The following is a 21679-nucleotide window of genomic DNA, read 5'->3' on the forward strand; positions in this document are numbered from 1 at the left end:
AAATTCTATAAACAGCACCAATTACATGAACAAGAAGAAAAAGAGCTTTTCATAGAAACCTGTTTTTTAAAAAACTTTTTAAGGTTAAAATCGTTTGATTTAAAGCTAGTATTAACCTGGACTCATTTTCTTTCAGTGGAAAGGCAACCAACCACATTATTTTTGAATCACCGACATATAGTTGGCTTACTTGATTTTACATACATATTACTTAAGAACATTGCCAAGTGTTGAGCACTACCTGAGTACAGTCAGTTACAAATACCTAAATGTCAACACACATTTAAAAATTAGGCTTTTTTGGAGATTTGCAAGCAATATATTTAACAACTGGAATATTTTACAAAATACTGTGATTCATTAGCTTGTCAGTGGATCTACTGGTTTACTTTTAACTTCAACAATGACTTTAAATATTAGAGCTTTTATACATGTCCATTTAAAAATATTCCATACTCTCTTCATAAACAAAATAAGGAAGAGACTTGACCTGTACAGCAAACACTTGTTAAGTGATTTCTGCGGAAAGGGAAAAAGAATTATCCAAAATATTTGGTTTATGGAAGGTAAGAAGGACCAAAGGGGGAGGAAAAGTACTGAGGGAGCAGAAAAAAAATAGGAAAAAGAATTCAAATGAAGGTCTCACAAATTTTGCAACTCTCATGAGGTTTAGAAGGAAAAATTCAGTTTAGAAACTAAAATACATTAATAGCCTGTCTTTAAACATTAGGTTGGTAGGCATGACAGGCAAAATGAAGAAAGATTTCTTTAATGAACACTAAAAATACATACATATATATATACGTGAATGGGAAAAAAATAAAACCTACCCAGTGATAAATTAAAAGCTGACTGAACAATGTCTATTTCAACTTAGCTGTCATTTTTATAGGGTGATTCCATAAAATTTTTAGAAAAAGATTTTCTGGTTTTAACAAAAAATTTAGTGTAACATTTATTATACCAAGAAATGACTTAATTTTGATTTTGGAATTATCAGTCTAAATCAAAATCAGCTCTTTATAATTTTAATGAATTCATTTAACCCTCAGTATACCAAGAAAAACAGTCCTCACCATTTACCATCTGGGTCCAATGAACATTTCATCACTACTTAGGTCAACTTATAAATAATTTACAGAAGAATAAAGAGATAATATAAAACAACTTCGTTAGAATTTTTAATAAGAATTTACACATAGCAAACCGAGTTCTTAATTCTATATTTTCCTGGTTTTGAAGGATAACATATCTGAAATGGGCAAGGCACTTTGGAACTGAGAGCTCAACTACTGTCATGCATGAACCTGGAAATACCCTGTAAATACCAATTCCAGATTTCAAATACATGTCTAAAAGGTTCTAGCTTAATCATCACCTCTGAGTCTTCTTCTTGCACTTGTATAATTCAAAATGTGTTACTTTGGAAAACTTGGACAGCTCAAAATTATACTGAGGAAAGAAGGACAGAAATCTTTCTTGTTACGGAATTGCAAAATATTTTTTTATTTTTAGATTTATTAATACCAATTACAGTGATCAATCCAAAGAATTATGTCATTTTCATGTCATCTACTTCCTTCCAATCTCTTGTTACACACCAGCCGTGTGTATTTGTACACTTCTGTTTCAAAAAGTGTGGGTGTGTCAACATCATAAAAGAACCAAGATAGGGCAGGCGAGGTTCTTGTCACAAAATACTGAATGAAGTCCTTCCTAATAAGCAACTAACTGGAGGAAAATACTGTATTTCCTTTTTGTCTTTAGGACTATATTGTTATGGTAACTATGTGAAGTGATGGATATGTCAACTAACCTCACTTTGGTAATCATGTGCATATCAAATCAGCACATTACACACCTTATAAAATATGATACGTCAATTATATCTCAATTAAGCTGGGGGGAAAAAGAACTATATTGTTCACTCATTGATCCTTGAGTTTGAGAAAATTCATCTTGGATACTGTCATCTGAAGACAACAGTCCAAGATGTTGCTTATACACTCAGTGTCACCATCATCAATCATGTATAGAATGCTACTATCAGCCTCTTCGCATTCATCCAGTGACTCATCTAATTGAAGCATCTTCCTATGTCAACTTTCTTCTCTTTAACATTAGGGATGGAAAATAAAAAATACTGAATTCTCAACTATACTTACTACAAATTTAAAACAAAACAGAAAGACTACAAAGATAATCTCCAAACATTTTTTTACACTCTTGAAAGATAATACAGTATTAACAGGCTATGCTATTAGAAAACTGAAGATGATACAATAATGATGACATATTTCACTACTGCATCATCTTTCTAGGCACTTTCATTAACTTCCTTTGGCTTATAATTTTAGTCTTTATATCATACAGTTGGAAGTAAATGATGAATTAATTTCCAAAATGATAAAAGGGCAAAATGATTAAAGATACAGGAAAAATAAGATCACTAAGATTCCATAATGTATATTAGAGTTATAAAAAGTTCCAATGGATACACATGGTAATAACAAGATATAATGTTTTTTTCTATTGAAAACACATTCACTGAAACATTAAAAAAGAATAAAAGTCATATAATACAATCCTTCCTACCAAACAAACAACTTCAAACTAAAACTGGGTTCAAAGAACCCAGATTGTATACCAAAGGTTAATGCATTTCAAGATAATTTAATAAAATTCATGTATAACCATTTTACAGTGTTAAAATTATAAATGAAATCTTCCTATTATTAATATAAAATTGTTTATAAGCATAAAAATATCTTTAAATTTAATAAAATTGAGATTTTATTGGTCCACTAGCATGCAGCAAAAAGAATTATTGTTGTGGCAGGACAGAATTATTAAAAATAATAATAAAATCAAACTAAACCATAAATGAATTTCATGCAGTCTTGGCCATATGCATAGATAGATTTTGGCAAAGATCCAAGTTTCAATATGCAGACTGGTTTAATGAAATATCTAGTAAAATGCTTGAATTTAAAGTACGTTTTTCTAAAAAGCTACATTTAAAAAAAAGAACTTGAAAAATAAGACTTCAATATAATGTAACTTTTTTCTTCGCACTTTAATTGATAAAAGACAGTTGTAAATAATTTGCATATTAACAATTCCTAACTAGGTGTCATATTGATTCTCTAAAGCAAAATACTTCCATTGTACTGTTTTACATTTTCTATTTGGAAATGGTTTATTAAGCAAAGGGAAAATTCGCTGAATTTTTAAACACTTTTATAAATGGTAAAGTCCAAGTAAAAAGATTTTACATGGATAAATGAAAGACGGATCTAATAGGATTCTTATATGTGGGACTACTTTTGGTTGAAAATACATGAGAAAGGTCTTTCTCTAGCTGTATTTAAGGAAACGATTCAGTATCTCACTGGTAATCAAATTCTCCATTAAAAACACATTTCAATGATTAAACATCTATGAAGTCACTTTGTATGCTATTTAAATGATGTCTAATGAATACCTCACGACTTCCAATTGTTTCCATGAAATCTCCAATTTCTTCTGCATTATCAAGTAACACCTGTTTGAGTATTGAATTTAAAGGTATTTCTGCAATGCCACTTTAAAGAGCATTTGGATTCTTGGCTCTGGTTCCTCAAAATGCAGAAGGAACTGAGAGGCTACTCCTATTGGAAAATATTACCTAAGTTTCACTGTAGAGTATTTTGGGGATGCAATTTTATGCAAAAGGAAAGACAAACATTAAGATGTTTCAGTAAGCATTAGAAGAAAAATATGTAAGTACTAAGAAGATTCAAAAGTCCTAATTATTGAAACTTACTTAAGCAAAACAAATCCATGTAAATGATTCAGAGAACTCTTGGTGTTCTCCAAGGTGAGACTTTGAAAGTTTTAGGAACTGAACAGGAAAAAAAAAAAAAAAAAAAAAAAGCAAGAAAAATTTATCAAGATGTAACATCAAACATTTTATGCAAATAGATGAGATTAGCTTTCTAAACCAAGGGCTGATGAAAAGTTAGAATATATAAAGCCCAACACTTAATGTCATAGAACAATAAAGGAAAGTAAAATTTCAGATAATGGTCCTGGACTTCACTGAAAAGTGAAGAATATAGTGAATCCTCTATTATAAATTAAAAGTTAGTTTTTGAAAAAAGTTAAGAAAAATAATAAAAGAAATGCTCAATTATTGCCATTTTACAGCTGGGAATAATAATGGGCATAGTAAAGGAGGAGGCCTGGTATTTCATTTATTAGAATATACTTCTAATTTTTTGAAAAATAAATCAGAATTAGTATATGTCCTTTCATATAATTTAAATTCCAAGATAATTTTCGTTGTAGCATTATCTATCAAAAGATGTTCAACCTGATGGGTGCCAAGAAAATACTTACCTGAAAACATTTTGCTCAACTGAGGGCCTTAACATTTGAAATTAGACCACAAGAGCTCTGGCCCTGTCCCAGGGGTTCTCATTTTAGGTGTAAATACTCTTCAGACATTGGTAACAGAAGCTACTGACACTGTAGTGAGTAAAACAGCTGCCCAGATTGCTCTCCATTGCAACCTGAGGGACTTACATATTTTTGCCCAAGGGCAAATTTGCTCCTACCTTCCAGGCCCATCAGCTTTAACTTGCTGTCAGCTGCTTCCACAGGAGTAAAATAGTGTCACTCACTTTCCCTATTAAGAGACTCACTAGGAGACGTTACTGCTTGACTGACTTGAGTGTTCAACAGAAGGACATATGTATCTGAGGACCTCTTCAACTCTAAAATTTTATTTCTATGATTCTAAGTAATTTATCAAACTGTAGTTGATAAAAATGACAAGCATTTTAACCAGAAAGATGACAGGCTGTCATAAAAGTTGTGGAAATAGCCCTGACCAGTATGTTCTATCGTCTTTTTAGTGAATTCTAGGGGAAGGAAATGATTTTGAAATAGCCATACACCCTACCCATTCAATCCTCCAGTTGTTTATCTTCACTACTTTCTTTACTGGGGCACAGAATTTCAAACAGATGTTTATTTAAAAGCTAAATATGAGCTTATATTCAAACTGGAGCTTTTGCTTATCTCTCAATGACTATATACTGAATAAAATGCAACAGTAAAGATTTAAGACCCTTGATGACATAGACAAATGCATGCGAGAGGTAAAAAACATTACCCTGGAGACAGAAACAAGTATCCCCTATAAATGATACAGTGAAATAAAGAAGAGCTTCTTTGTTCTGAATTATTCTCAAAAGGCTTATGTCTATGAATCAGATTCAGTAAGTCCACTATCCATTTTATTCTGCCTCTGTAGTTTACATAAAAATTTAATTTATAATCAAAGTTAAGAGTATGAAGTTAGAGATTTTAAATTAAAAAGGCTCACAGAATCAAAGGAGCTAGAGACAGAGCTTAACTGCCAAACAATTTCTACTCCAAAATGGAACACCTTCATGGATGCTGTGCTGCATTATCTTGAAAACACAGAAACTAGAATATTTTTAAATAAAATTAAATTCTAAGTGTAATTTTTAAAAATCCAGGAAGAGAATTATTATATGATAAAGAATACCTGTGATACTCAACATTAATATTAATGTCTGTTCACTGCCTTCAGTTAAACAATAGTTTCTCTGAAGAAACACAAAATAATTATTAACAAATTATTTGGTGGCACATAAGTGTGGAAAAAAGGGTGTAAACATAAAACTAACAGGGTAGAGCTTCTCCTAACCTTTTCCAACAGCTCTTCAAAGTAACTGGTGCTTTCTATCAGATTTGAAAAGCATAATAATTTCCAATCTCTATCAAAATATGAAATATAATGGAAAATGGTGCTTCCTTCTCCTGGAATTGTTTGAGTGTTTATAGTATGTGTGTGTATATGTGTGTGTATATATATAGATATATACATATCTCTACATCTATATATATATATACACGTTACATATATATGTGTATGTGTGTGTGTGTGTGTGTGTGTGTGTGTGTGTGTGTGTGTGTGTATATATATATATATATATATATATATATATATATGAACATCCTTTGAGACTGGAGCATAAATCCTATTAAACTCAACTATAGTTTCCCTAGCCCTAAAATAGATTTGACATACAAATATAAACACAAGGTCAAGGTCATAGATCAGTAAGAAAGATTACCAACAGAACTGATGTAACAGCTGGCATTGATCCTGGGGCTTTTAGTACACTTACCAGACACTCTGCATTTACTCACAGGGGTACACTCTGTTTTAAAAATGTTCCCCATCTTTGAAGACAAGATCTTTATGTGCTTTTTGTCATAAAGTATGTTCTACTAAAAATGTTGTACTGGATCACAGAGTAAGAAAGGAGAGTAGTGTACATATGTTTCAGAATCATGAGTTTTTATGTGGTGTACGTATATGTGTGTGTATTCTTGGGTATTTATTTATTCATTTGTTATAACTGATCCTTGCCACGTGACAACTTTGAAACTGATTTAACTTACAGGTTCCTGAATCGACCATGCTCCCCAACACCTCTAAGCCTTTGTACCAGCTAAAATGCACACTGTCTATTTCTCAACGTCTTGGGTCACTTCTTCCCTAATACACAGATCTAACTGCTAAAAATTGGTTCAACCAGAAAAACTTTACAATGTGTCCATAGTCTTCCATGATAATTTCCAAATTATACATATACGAAGAAACTTTGGTTATCAACAGCAGCAATGAAAGTGACTCTTAATGGAGTATATTATTGAATAGTATAATTATCTAACAAAACCATGCCTTTTGTTTCAGCTGCTCAAACAAGATACTTAATTTATCTTAAATTACATTTATGAAACCAAGAGTTATATGATGAATGTGTTTACTGAAGCATTCTGACCAAGAAATTATTTTTAAGAATGCATAATGCTGTTGGGGTAAATTTATAATATAAAAGCCTTCCTTGTTAAATTAAGCATCACCTGCTGCAACTTGATATAACTTGCAAATTACGATACATGAACATGTAAATGTTCTCAATTATCAGTTTTTTATTTTGCAAAATTATTTTTGATGAATTAAGTAGGTTGGAATGAAAATACCAGAATTATCCTATCCTAGAAGGTCTGCTAGTTTCTCAATAACAAAGGAAAAAGGAAAAAAAAATTTATCAAATTAAATACCACTGAAAACGGAACTTCCTCTACCAGGCAGAAGCAGACCAAGGGTATATCAAAATTACCAGTAATGGGCACCCATTTGTACATCAAACTTTGATCACAAAATCTACTGACATAGTGTCTAGTTTAAAACAAACAGAATTCCTTGTAAAATATACTATATTAAAGTCTATTTAGAGGAATCACTTACCAATGAATAAATATGTTCTGGGTGAAATATGTCCTGGGTGAAAGTGCCGCCTTGCTGTGTGAACTCTGACTTGATTTTCCAGAAATAATAAAAACATTATGACACCACGCTTGCCCATAATGGCCCAGAACACAAAGCTTTCTAGATTGAGGGTTTTGGTCAGTCTGTGGCAGAGAAGTATCGCTACAGACACGATCCACGGACAGAGAGACATAGTGCTGATATGTGTAAAGGGAAGAAAGAGGTCAATGAACTTAACAGGCTCCCACCCCAGGGGATTAATGAGCAAAACAACAAGAATACGCACAATGTACCTGGAGAATTTCTATGTCTTTAAATATTGACAGGTAACGTTAACATCGACAGGTAACGTGTTAAAATACGTTCTTCAACTAGGGAGATCAAGTTACCCGCACACTGTCAGTAGGCTCTTTACTTTAAGTGGTTTCATTTTGATTGTGAAACTACCACCCATACCTTTCCACAACGTCTCTCTTGCTCATCAGTACACAGAAGCAAACGTCTGAAGTAATAATCTTAGGAACTACGGCCAGTGGCTGCCGATCTGAGACCTGCTATCCAGGTGTCAGGCACGTTCAGTCCATGAGCAGGGACGGTCTGCATGGCCCTTGCCGTGGCACCTGACACTCAGCTATAGACTGGAGTGTGGGTAGTGAGGAGGCTTTAGAAGAGGCTCCTACGAGCTGGAGAAGAAGCAGGAAGAACAGTCTAGGTCACATAGGTCTGTGCCTTCCTGACTTCACTTACTGGACCAAAAATATTTCAGAACAACCTTTACTTTAGCAATTAAGATCATCAGAAACAACTACTACTGTCTACTATGAGCATTATTTAATAAAATTATTTTAACACCAAAAAAATGAAATACTTTAGCTTTGTGAGAATCTCTATTATATACATCATGTTTCTTGTTCTCTTTCTTTTTATTCTGGTGGAGATAGAATGATGACACATGGACTGGCACGTATATACCATACTGACACTTCTGTGTTCAGTACTTTGTTCAACTCCAGTATCAATTACTTAAATTCTTATGTCAGTATTTCCTCTATTTATATTTTGCTTTATTGTTTTGGTAGTTATCACACTTTCAATTGTAGCACTTATATAAAATGAATAATTTGTTTTATATTTAAATTCTTGTCATTACACATGAGGATATGAGTAAGACATAACAGTGGGAAAAATAATGTGATGTAGAATAAAAAGAAAAGAATCTGCTCAGTGTCCTTCCCTACCTCTTCACCCACACAATCCCTACCATCATCATCATTTGATAAAATATATAAGAATTAAAAGATGCTCCACTTACCCACAATCAAGCTAAAGGAATAAGATATCTTTTCTATTCTGTAAGTCTCAGCTGAGGGCTATACCTCCCTCCCTCCTCCCTGGGCAGCCTTCCCTGAACTATACAGGCTGAGGACAGTTTCTCATCTCTGGGACTCCACAGCACTCAGTAGATCTTTCAATCATCTCATCACAAGACTGTATTTTGCATTGTTTATGCACAGCCCTCAACTAGAATGTAAACTCCTTCTGGGCAAGAATTACGTCTTTGTCACCTTACATCCCAGCACCTGGCAGAGACAGCATTTCCAGTAGGACATGCAACAAGTCAAACTCCTAGAGCCTCAGACTATAAAACGCGGGGTGTACCATAATTCTAAGGTACCTTAAGATTTGAAATGATGTAATAATGGTATTTATAATGTTTGGTTTCAAATTCAAGACATCATCCCCCTCTCTGAATATAAATTAACCAAAAAAATTAAAAAAATAAAAAGCAATAAAGTATTTTATTCTACACAGGAAGTTCTGTGGGTTTGGAAAACATGTGTGACTAGTATTCTGCTAGAAAAATACAAGATTTAAATATTTATGAGGGTCTTTACTTTAATATCTGTTCATTAAAAAATGATCATATTCATTCAGTTTCCTTTAACCAGTGTCTTCCTGGCTAAGGTTTGTAAGACATAACACGTCCACAGACCATAGACAAGAATGAGCAAATGTTTCAAAATTCTGGTATCATAAAGCTTTTCACCATTTTCCTCTCTCAAACTACGCACTCCACAGGAAGTTGAATAAAATCTATTTACATTAAAATATTTCATGGTTAAATTTTCTTACAATGGAAATGTATTTAAGAAATGAAGTATCACATTGAAAGATTTAATCCCTAAAATCAGACAAATCAAACTCTTCCTAAAAAAGAGTTATAATGAAATGGGGAAAGGAAGCCTTTATGAATTAACTTTGTATCATATATTAACCACAAAGGAGAAATTATTTCTCTTTGTCCATTTGAAAAATCAATCACTGAAGTATATAATAATTATATACCAAACAACTTGAACCCTTTAAATTGTGCAATAAAGATTAAATCAGGGCTTCCCTAGTGGCGCAGTGGTTGAGAGTCTGCCTGCCAGTGCAGGGGACACGGGTTCGAGCCCTGGTCTGGGAGGATCCCACATGCCGCGGAGCAACTGGGTCCGTGAGCCACAATTACTGAGCCTGCGCATCTGGAGCCTGTGCTCCTCAACAAGAGAGGCCGCGATAGTGAGAGGCCCGCGCACCGCGATGAAGAGTGGCCCCCACTTGCCGCAACTAGAGAAAGCCCTCGCACAGAAACGAAGACCCAACACAGCCAAAAATAAATAAATAAATAAACCCAAAGTTAAAAAAAAAAAAAAAAGATTAAATCAAATTGGCCAAAGCTATTCTTAGGACGATCTTTTTCATCTGAACCTGTATTTGCTGAAGAGCTTCAAGCATGAGCTTTTACTGTGGCTGGCTAAATAAAAACAATATCCTGCCATAAAGTGATTCAATTAGAATATGTGAAAGCGATCAAATTACTTTTAAAAGCCTATACCTGAAAATCTAAAAACCAATTCAACAAAAACAAACATTATCCAAGCAGGTCTGGAATACTGATGCAAGAAGAGTCAACATGTCATTGCCCTGCCTTTCCTACTTCTTCCATATCTGCATGCTGCTGTTAGCAGCAATGTAAAATCAAGGAAATTCACTCCTTCGACCTGTACTGAAGGGGTAAGCTTCAGGTCCCCACTTGCTTCATGGTAGGGTATCAAACCTAAATGATGTTTCTCAGGTCTGAGGAGGCTAAGAAGTCATGTAGGTCCAGAAAATATCTAACTCTGATGTAGATGGATACAAGTTTGAAAACACATTTTTCTAAAATGTACAATAAGACACTCTTAATATATATTAAAAACAAAATATATCATACTATACTCCAAAAGTAATCACACTATCAATTCAAACTTCCTTGTCTATCATAAAATATTGTGGGGTTTTAGGGCAGACACTTTATTCACTTGGACTAATGACTTGTTTTAAAAGCTAAACTGACAAATATCCTAGCCTCCATAATACTGGGAATACAAATTTATGGAAGTTGTATAACAATGGCAGAACAGCTAATTTTTATGAAGAGAAACTTATTTTCCTATGATGACTCTACCACTTGCTATCATTTTCCTAACAGCAAATAGATTCTACAAACATAATGAGACCAATTTAAAAGTTAGGAGAGAGTTGAAAGGTCATCTGCCTAATCAATCATCCCATCCAATGCTTAAACACCTTTAATAATCTATTTGCTAACACTGGTCGTCTAGTTTATTTCTGAAAACTTCTAGTGACCATGGATTGTATTCCAAGGTGGTGTCTTTTGGAATCAGATGGCTCTGGGTTCAATTTCTGGCTCTTCCATTTGCCAGCTGTTTGACTTTGGGCAAGTTAACTACTCTTGAAAGTTTTATTTTTAAGTGTGAAAAAACCAATACCTATTTCACAGAGCCACTGTGAGCACAGCGCCTGGGCACAAAGCAGGTACTCAACAAGGATTACCCATTATTCAGAGAACTCATTCCATATTTGCACAACTGCAGTAGTATGATATTCTTCCCTGCCCTGGGCTATAATCTGTCTCCTTTACTCTGATCATCAGTCCTTTGTGGGGCCACAGAAAACAAGGCTAATCCTTCAATTATCCTTCAAACATTAGAAACACTATTCCACTGACTAAGTCCATCACCTTGTTAAGGTTTAGGTAAGATAGTTAAATTCCACTGTTGAAGGAGTCTAGCAAAGGACAAACAAAGGAAGACACATGCACTTGGGTGCTAGTCTGCAAAGATGCAATTCTTTATAAATTCTTGACTGGCCAAAGTAGTGTACAAATGTTCCTGGGAGTTCTCCACCACAGGCTGTTGACTCCTACTGAGTTTACTATACATTAAAAAAGCCCTGCTTTTCCCCAAGTGCTTTAAGCCATACCTCCTCCTCAAATGAAATGCCAAGATATGTTTTCTTTGATTTTTCTCCTGGGGTTGGTTAATATTATATTACCTTCATTCACATTTTAACAAACAAGCAATTGAGTGATCGGTTAATTGGCCAATAAGTGGCTCGTCCAAAATTAATTTAGGGAGACTTCCCTGGTGGCGCAGTGGTTAAGAATCTGCCTGCCAATGCAGGGGACATGGGTTCGAGCCCTGGTCCAGGAAGATCCCACATGCCGCGGAGCAACTAAGTCCGTGCGCCACAACTACTGAGCCTGAGCTCTAGAGCCCGTGAGCCACAACTACTGAGCCCATACGCCACAACTACTGAAGCCTGCACGCCTAGAGCCCGTGCTCGGCAACAAGAGGAGCCACCGCAATGAGAAGCTCGCATGCCACAATGAAGACTAGCCTCCACAGCCAAAAATAAGTAAATAAATAAATTTATTTAAAAAAAATTAATTTAGGGTCTTCTGAGTTCCAGCTTTCCCTATTAGTTTAAATTGCCACAGACTATAACAATGGTGAATTTGAAAGCATTTGGTAAAGCAAACGATTTTGTAGCACCTGGAGAACTTTGGATTACTTTTCCTACTCTAAAATCTGTGTCTGTTGTTGTCTCTTGTTTTTATTAGAAAGGCCACAAAGCACAGTGGTTAAGAGAACAGTCTTTGGATTCCTCACTCTGCCATTTGTCAGTGGGTGACTCTAGTCAAGTTACCTATCCATTCTGGGGCTCCATTTCTTTAGCTGTAAAATTAGAATCATAATAGTACCTACCTCAATCAAGATGTTCTATTACATGAAATATGCCTGGCATTTTCTAAGCATTAGATTAACGTTATTCTATGGACGGAGCTCCAGACTAGAGGACTTTCTCAAAAAAACTTTCTTCACTTTCACCCCACATAAAGCTCCTTGAGAGCTGGTATTGTCTTTGGCATTTGTATCTCCATGCCTGACATTTTCTGTTAAATGCTTGAACATATTCTATATATATCCTGTAAAACTAAAAAAATACTTTGGACCTGGTAATTTAATAACCTAGCTAATTAATTCTTTAATTTTGTAAGACATGTTTACTTAAACCAAAGAGTCATTCACTTCATGTACAAAAGATACCTATCATTTTTCCTTCCCTAGACTTTTCTTCATGAAGAACCAGGGGAATGGACCATGTTGGGAATGTGACTAAACTGGACCAATCCATTCCTCTCTTGGGATATGTAATTCAAAGTGACTGAAAACCTTCATTTTGGGGTTGCTTTAATAGGCCACATTTCACAGATTAGTATACAGAGGAGTCAGGATGCTGAGAGAAAAGAACGAAGTAGGTGCAGAGAGAGAAGCAGAGATGAGGAAGGCAAAAAGGAAGAGAGAGAGAGAAGAGACAGCAAGGAGTTGATGAATGGTTTTCCAGTTTCAAGAAAGTGCAATGCACTCCTGTCACTGGGTTCCTGAAGAGCCTGCTACATGCCTCTAATAAATCTCCCTGTACTTGAGCTTTGTTGAGTAGGCTTCTGTTCTATGCAATTGCAGCATCCCTAAGATACCGCAGTAGTACTATGTAAGAAAAACTACACCTTTAAATCCGTGGTTTAAAGACCTCTGCACATATCAACGCTCTTTTCCCACAGTACCTCTACCTCATGTATGGTCTACCTCCAACACATATCTCCGATTTTCAAATGGGGACAGCCAATGACACAAAGAGGTAAATAAGATGTTCAAGGTCACACTGAGAGCTTGTAGGGACAGAGCTGATAAAATAATTTCAGATTTCTTATTCCCAGGGGCCTGAACTAACCAACAAACCAGCTGCCTCCCTTGATGGTACTAAAGTATGCCAATTATCCAAACTGTGTAGGAAACACTGACCAAAACAGGGGTTAATTGGACATTGGTTGTTTTAATTCCATAAGCAGCTCTTTCCCTGAGCTACCCTGGGAGTGAGTAACATACCTTTTGCAGGGATGGGAAGGAGTCCAGCACAGGCCATCTGGCTGAACGTGTCCTTTTGTCAAGTTATCCCTGCAGCGGTGTGAAACTTACTGATGTTGAAGAACTTTACAGTTTAATTTGTTTTATCATTTTCCCTACTCTATTGAATTTAAAAGTAGGTAAGTCTTTATTTTCATATGAGCCAAGCAGTTTAACTGACTCTGAAGTTACTGAATCTACATGAATGTATATATTCATGAACAATTCACTTAGACCATGGCCACTAGTAAAGAAATGAAGACTCATTTTTTTTCACATGAAAAGTAAAACAAAATATTGATCTTCCTCTCAATCAAAGAAAAAAAGGAACCATGAAAGAACACAGGTAGCCTATTTCCTTGTCCATTTTCCTGACTTCTTCCGCTTTGTAATTTTGCTAAGATGACAACAAATCTGGACTATTAAATTCAAGAGCACTTCCTAAGACCTCAGAGTCAGAACCCATCAATTTGTTTCAACTCATGACTCTAGTACCACTAGCCAAGGGCATAGTCAAGAGCTGTTAAAGCCCTGAAACATGTATTTTTTTCCTCCATCCCTTCTTTCTTCCTGCCTTCCTCTACCCCTCCCAACCTCTCAAATGGTCTACTTTCTCTAATTCTTCTTTCCATCTTTTAATTCCCAAGTCTTACTACCTGACTTACTCATGATGCTGCTGGCGTTCAAAACTACAAAGGCTCCTGATACTGATGTGAAGACCATATTCCCTATGTTGGGAAATGTGTATGAGGTGGGATGGGGTGGGTTATTAATACTTAATAATGCAAGTATTAATGTCCAACTGTGGGTCAGACTAGGGTTGTCCAAGCCCTAAATGATGAGCCCTGAGCAACCTGCAAGGCCTTGAGAATGAATGGATGAAAAATAGGGAAGCTTAGGGGGAATGCCTTAATCTAATACACAACCTAGGTACTATGCCTATTAGTTAGAAGAGGGTAAGGGTCCATGCCAGGGAGCTATAGCAGGAACCAGATAAGAGGTAATAAAATCTTAAGGGAGATGCTGGTATTCAAGCTATATGTATGAGCAGGCTGGAAAGTGAATTCTTAAAGTGGAACCTAGCACAAAGGCAGGTGGATGGGTTATACTGAAGTTGGCAAGGAAATAAAGACCAGATGGTTCTTGCTCAGAGGGCCAAATAGCAAAATATCACATAAGGGGGATCTTGATTCAGCCACCTCTACCATCTCTAGCAAAATATGCCCATAAACGGTCATGGCATCTAACAGCATCTAACAGCAAGCAACATCACACTCTTATAGTGCCTGCAGTCAAAGTTCATTAGTGAAGTTGGGTGGGTGGGAAGCAGGGTTACCCTGGGTCAGGCAAGGCCAGGTTATACCTAGGGATTCCAGGTACTTCTTTAATTTCATCTGCTGCTGTAAACTACTGAGTTTCCACCTGTCTCCAATTCTTCTTAAATAAACTTTGGTGGGGCCCTAGATAACAGTCTTGGTCCCAAATGTTTCAACAACAATTGCCCAAAGGAAGGAGTCAGAAATAACAATTACTCCATGGTGGAATAAACAAGAAAAAGAGGCAGAAGGTTCCACTGTTGCAGTTCTCCAACTATGTCTCACTCAATTTCTTCCTGTATATCAGGTAAAATGCTTCTTCCTTTCAACAGGACCTGTGTGGGATCAACATAGGGAAGACACTGAATCCAGCCACATGGACCAACTCCTGGAACTCTGGGGCTATGAGAGACAGTGAAGAAAGAAAAAAGTGACCAAGTGTTGTCATCTTTTTGTGCCTCACTTTACTCATTTAAAAGCACTAGGCTCAACAAGGTCCTCTTTAAGATTCTACTGCATCTCCCTGGCTCTAGTTATTTTAGCTCCATATTTTGAAGTCCTTCTTGAGAATGTTCTCAGTGCAGCTAAGAATAACCACTTTGCCTTTCTTTTTCTTCTGCATCATTTAGGACTGATGCTCCTTTCGGGCTTAAGTATGTGTTCCCACTCTAGATAGAATAAAATGCTTTCTTTCAGCCTCCCTCTTATCCACAGAAGGGAGACGTTTGTAAGTGTTACTCCAATTTTTTTGCAGTCGAGCTTTAGAGACAATTTCATGGATATCAGAGGGAAATAAAAAGACCTGCATAAATGATACCAATTTCCAAAAAGTAAACAGAATAAAGAAATTAATATGCTCTTTTATGAGAAGAAAGAAATCAGAAGAAACATGGCCTTGTTCCATTTACTTTCCTCCACAGCAATCTTAGAGCCCAGGCATATGACAAGAATTTGCCCATATACTCCCAGCATTAAAGTAGAAGATGACTACAAATGTTGTCCATTTATATCTGAGATGGTCAGAAATCTCATCCAGAATTGAAAGGCAGTTTTTCCTTTAAGACTTTCCGCCACTTCTCTGACCACTGTTTTCGCCTCTATTCTGAATATGTTACAGACCTAAAGGAACTCAGCCTATTTTTAAATAAATGACAGAAGCAAGGATATCACTTAAACAATTTAACCTACAAATTAAGTTTGATTGAGTTTTGTGGGTTTTGATATAGTAATAGAAATGGTTTATAAGCTTCTGTATTATACTTACATAAGAGAATACCATTCAAACTTTCCAAACCAAAAACTTAGTATTTTCCCCCCAAAAATCTAACTGTAAACACGGGTTTGCTATAAAATTATTACTGAAGTTGATTTATCAAGTAAGGTGTCTCCTCCACCTACCCCCTCACAAGTACATACACTGCAGGAATACTCAGAAGAGTGACACAAAGGGGAGAGAAAAAACTCTTTCAATCTACGAAAAACATCTATAGTGTACTAAAAAAAAAGCCCCCAAATTTGTCAATATTTTTGTTCTAAACATATTATTCAGTAGCATAAACACTGTGCAGTAGAAATGGCTGGAACACATGTTCAGAATAAAAGGGCTAGGTGGAGTTCTGTATAACCAGCAAAATGGAAGAACAAAATTATACATTGAAAACTGCATATTGGAACAAAACTAAGTAAGAACGCACCTTGAATCTCTACTATATAAACAAGAAAAATGGTCATCAGATAGTTGATACTAGTCAAATCTTATTTGTAAAAATTATGTCTGAGAAGGGATAGAAATGGTTAAACCTTCTTAAAATCTCTGTTCAATAATCACTTTTTACTTATTTAGAAAGAATGCCAATGGGAAGAGCACTTCTACAATTAGAGAGGGTAAGCTTTGTGTTTTGCAGTGTTAAGTATTTAGACCTGTGTGTTATCAGTGATGCACCCGGGGACAAAAGATGACTGGAAAAAACCAACTAAAATCGAGAACAGTAACAACAAAAAAAAATCAGGACTGAGAAACTCAACTTCATAAACTATTTCACAGTCCTATATTGGCTACTGACAGGACTAGATACCACTCCAATCCACCAGCTGTCAATCTTAACAATTTAAGATGAAGAAACTCTTAGAGTCAAATTTTCCACAGCTTACTTCTGAAAGACCTTCTTTTACACCTTCCAACAATCTGTATAATCAAAAATTCCTTCCAGTTTTCATTTCTAAAAGATACCATGAGCTTTAAAAGTAAAAACACTGGGGCTCATCCACTAGCTCTGTAACTAGGTAATCTGTTTGAGCCTCAGTTTAATGTGCATGATACCAACTTATCTAATAGGACAGTTGTGAAAATTAGATAACATGTATAAAACATCCAACATAGCAAGTCCTCAAGAAATGCTACCTTTTCCCTCTTTATGCTCCTTATATCTCTAATAGATATTGCTAATAATTTACATAACTGCTTTTTTAAATGATAGCTTACTCTTTTGTTTGTTTATTTATTTATTTTTGGATGCGTTGGGTCTTCATTCCATTGTATGAATCTAATGACACTAACTTGTCCATTTCACTATTACTGGACGTTTAAGCAGTTTCTAACAGTTTGTATTATGAATAGCACTGCTGTGAACAACTTGTTCACATTTCTGAGTTTTTTTTAGGATAAGGAATCACTAGGTCAGAAAGTATAATACTTTTTTTTTTTAATTTAAAAAAATTTTTTTGCTGCGTTGGGTCTTCGTTGCTGCGCGCGGGCTTTCTCTAGTTGCAGCGAGCGGGGGCTACTCTTCGTTGCAGTGCACTGGCTTCTCATTGCGTGGCTTCTATTGTTGCAGAGCACGGTCTCTAGGCGTGCAGGCTTCAGTACTTGTGGTGCACGGGCTCAGTAGTTGTGGCTCAAGGGCTCTAGAGTGCAGGCTCAGTAGCTGTGGCACATGGGCTTCACTGCTCCACGGCATGTGGGATCTTCCAGGACCAGGGCTCAAACCCACGTCCCCTGCATTGGCAGGTGGATTCCTAACCACTGCACCACCAGGGAAGTCCTACAGAATTGTTTTAATATAATTTTATGCTAATTAAGCAAAATCTATCCTTTCCAAAATTAAACAGTACAATGGAAACTAAAGTAGTACCACATTGCAAATGTTCTGGATACTCAGGTATTCTAAACTATCTTTTTATAAAATAATACTACAAACCAAGAATCTGCCATTTCTAATTCCTAGCTAGCAGAATCTGTAATTTAAAGTAGACCCATATATAGGTATTTTACTATGACTTGATACTTTAAAATATGTGACACTATTAGTGGTAACATACCAATTGAGTCCACTATCCCACTATTTATAAGATCATGCATTAAAAGCAAACTGCCACGAAAACAGAAATATAGATCAATGGAACAGGAATAGAAAGCCCAGAGATAAACCCACACACATATGGTCACCTTATTTTTTTTTATTTTTTTTTATTTTTTTATTTTTTTATTTTTATTTTTGGCTGTGTTGGGTCTTCGGTTCGTGCGAGGGCTTTCTCCAGTTGCGGCAAGCGGGGGCCACTCTTCATCGCGGTGTGGGGACCGCTCTTCATCGCGGTGCGCGGGCCTTTCTCTATCGCGGCCCCTCCCGTCGCGGGGCACAGGCTCCAGACGCGCAGGCTCAGCAATTGTGGCTCACGGGCCCAGCTGCTCCGCGGCATGTGGGATCCTCCCAGACCAGGGCTCGAACCCGTGTCCCCTGCATTAGCAGGCAGATTCTCAACCACTGCGCCACCAGGGAAGCCCGGTCACCTTATTTTTGATAAAGGAGGCAAGAATATACAATGGAGAAAAGACAGCCTCTTCAACAAGTGGTGCTGGGAAAACTGGACAGCTACATGTAAAAGAATGAAATTAGAACACTCCCTAACACCATACACAAAAATAAACTCAAAATGGGTTAAAGATCTAAATGTAAGGCCAGACACTATCAAACTCTTAGAGGAAAACATAGGCAGAATGCTCTATGACATAAATCACAGCAAAATCCTTTTTGACCCACCTCCTAGAGAAATGGAAATAAAAACAAAAATAAACAAGTGGGACTTAATGAAATTTAAAAGCTTTTGCACAGCAAAGGAAACCATAAACAAGACGAAAAGACAACCCTCAGAATGGGAGAAAATATTTGCAAATGAAGCAACTGACAAAGGATTAATCTCCAAAATTTACAAGCAGCTCATGTAGCTCAACATCAAAAAAACAAACCACCCAATCTAAAAATGGGCAGAAGACCTAAACAGACATTTCTCCAAAGAAGATATACAAATTGCCAACAAACACATGAAAGGATGCTCAACATCACTAATCATTAGAGAAATGCAAATCAGAACTGCAATGAGGTATCACCTCACACTAGTCAGAATGGCCACCATCAAAAAATCTACAAACAATAAATGCTGGAGAGGGTGTGGAGAAAAGGGAACCCTCTTGCACTGTTGGTGGGAATGTAAATTGATACAGCCACTATGGAGAACAGTATGGAGGTTCCTTAAAAAAGTAAAAATAGAACTACCATACGACCCAGCAATCCCACTACTGGGCATATACCCTGAGAAAACCATAATTCAAAAAGTGTCATGTACCACAATGTTCATTGCAGGTCTATTTACAATAGCCAGGTCATGAAAGCAACCTAAGTGCCCATCGACAGATGAATGGATAAAGAAGATGTGGCACATATATACAATGGAATATTACTCAGCCATAAAAAGAAATGAAATTGAGTTATTTGTAGTGAGGTGGATGGACCTAGAGTCTGTCATACAGAGTGAAATAAGTCAGAAAGAGAAAAACAAATACCAGATGCTAACACATATATATGGAATCTAAAAAAAAAAGAAAAAAAAATGGTTCTGAAGAACCTAGGGGCAGGACAGGAATAAAGACACAGACACAGAGAATGGACTTGAGGACACGGGGAGGCAGAAGGGTAAGCTGGGATGAAGTGAGAGAGTGGCATGGACATATATACACTACCAGATGTAAAATAGATAGCTAGTGGGAAGCAGCCACATAGCACAGGGAGATCAGCTCGGTGCTTTGTGACCACCTAGAGAGGTGGGATAGGGAGGGTGGCAGGGAGACGCAAGAGGGAGGAGATATGGGGATGTATGCATATGTATAGCCAATTCACTTCGTTATACAGCAGAAACTAACATCACTGTAAAGCAATTATATGCCAATAAAGATGTTTAAAAAAATAAAATAAAATAAAAAATAAAATATTATGAAGTTAAAAAAAAAAGGAAACTGCCAGATTTTTATGCTGCTCAGCGAGCTTCCTTGAGTGTTACCTAATATTTCTTTTTCGTATTTTCATTAACTAGAAGAAATAAAACTATTAGTTTATCAAAAAGTATCAGTCTTGTCAGTGATAAGAGACAAATCAATTTCAATTCTGTTAAAGACATGATTTTTAAAAATCTTATAAATTTTCACTTGAATTTCAAAACTCGTTTGATTTTTATAGTGAAAAATATTGTTGATAGTGTAAATGGTCATTAACAGGGATACTGTGAAGATACTTAACTTCAAAGATACCTAAAATACATTAAGCTAAGAGTTCAGGTTTTGAATCTTAGTTCACATACTAACTTAATTTTTCTGAGATTCTGGAGATAATGTTACCTAATTAATAGGGCTATAAAAAAGATTTAATGAACTAAGACATGCAAAGCACATAGCATTGTGTATGGTGTCCCTTAAGTATTCATAAGTGGAAGCAGACTCTATAGCAAATAAATTTCTTTCTAAAGTAAAAACCAAAAACAGCTCAGGAAAAAAAAAACAAAACTGAACTATACTGCTATGTCTTGCATTTTTCAGTACTATGAAAAATAATCCAGAACTTGTATCATCAGAGTAGTATAAATAACAGTAAAAAGCCAAAGATTAAGAATTATTCCAATTTTATACAAATTAAAAAGTGGTACTACAATTACAGCTTCTGAGAGAAATAAAACATGGCAAATCTAATTCACATTCACGCACAAAAATACATACATACACACACACTACATAAGGAGCATTTTGATAAGAGGCTATCACAACATGTACCTGAGAGATCAAAGTTTCAGCCTAGAGCCTGTCACTTACTACCCTATAACCTTCGCCCCTTGCTTAATTACTCCAAGTCTCTCAAGTTTCTTCACTTACAAAGGAGAGACAACAAGCTGTTATCACAGAGAACAGTTGGGAGGGTTAAAGGCTATATAGTCCTGCGGGACCTGTGATGTCCATAGCTTCTATCAAATTACCAAATGATTACTCGAACCACAAAATATTAAGAAATGTCACAGGTTTGTCAAAAAGTTTAAAAACCTTTAAAGCTATAAATGATTTTAAAGTATTACTATGTCCATGAATTCCAGTGTTTTCAAAGCCTGGTAGGAATTTAATTTTGTAAGAATTTTAATATTCCATGAACACTGGACGAAAGAGAATTCCTACACATGTAAACCCTAAACCAAATGCCTGCACCCATAGCTTAAGAAACTCCATCAAGAGCTTCCCTGGTGGCGCAGTGGTTACGAATCCGTCTGCCAATGCAGGGGACATGGGTTCGAGCCCTGGTCCGGGAAGATCCCACATGCTGTGGAGCAACTAAGCCCATGTACCACAACTACTGAGCCTGCGTTCTAGAGCCCGCGAGCCACAACTACTGAAGCCCACGCGCCTA

The 21679-nt window shown here is 36.1% G+C and overlaps 1 protein-coding gene across 17 annotated transcripts in view; it reads right to left on the reverse strand.

The window, feature by feature from the left end:
• NRIP1 (nuclear receptor interacting protein 1) overlaps positions 1-21679 on the reverse strand; it is a 258629-nt gene that overhangs the window by 173458 nt on the left and 63492 nt on the right. For 4 of the 17 annotated variants that reach the window (XM_057545463.1, XM_057545461.1, XM_057545460.1 and 1 more), the window contains one exon: positions 3806-3883. The exons of the other annotated variants lie outside the window; for them this stretch is intronic. The gene's annotated coding sequence lies outside the window, so the exon portion shown is untranslated. The remainder of the gene's footprint in view (positions 1-3805; positions 3884-21679) is intronic. 17 annotated transcript variants of the gene reach the window in all.

This window comes from Balaenoptera acutorostrata, chromosome 4 (genome assembly GCF_949987535.1).
Source record: "Balaenoptera acutorostrata chromosome 4, mBalAcu1.1, whole genome shotgun sequence".
NCBI lineage: Eukaryota > Metazoa > Chordata > Mammalia > Artiodactyla > Balaenopteridae > Balaenoptera > Balaenoptera acutorostrata.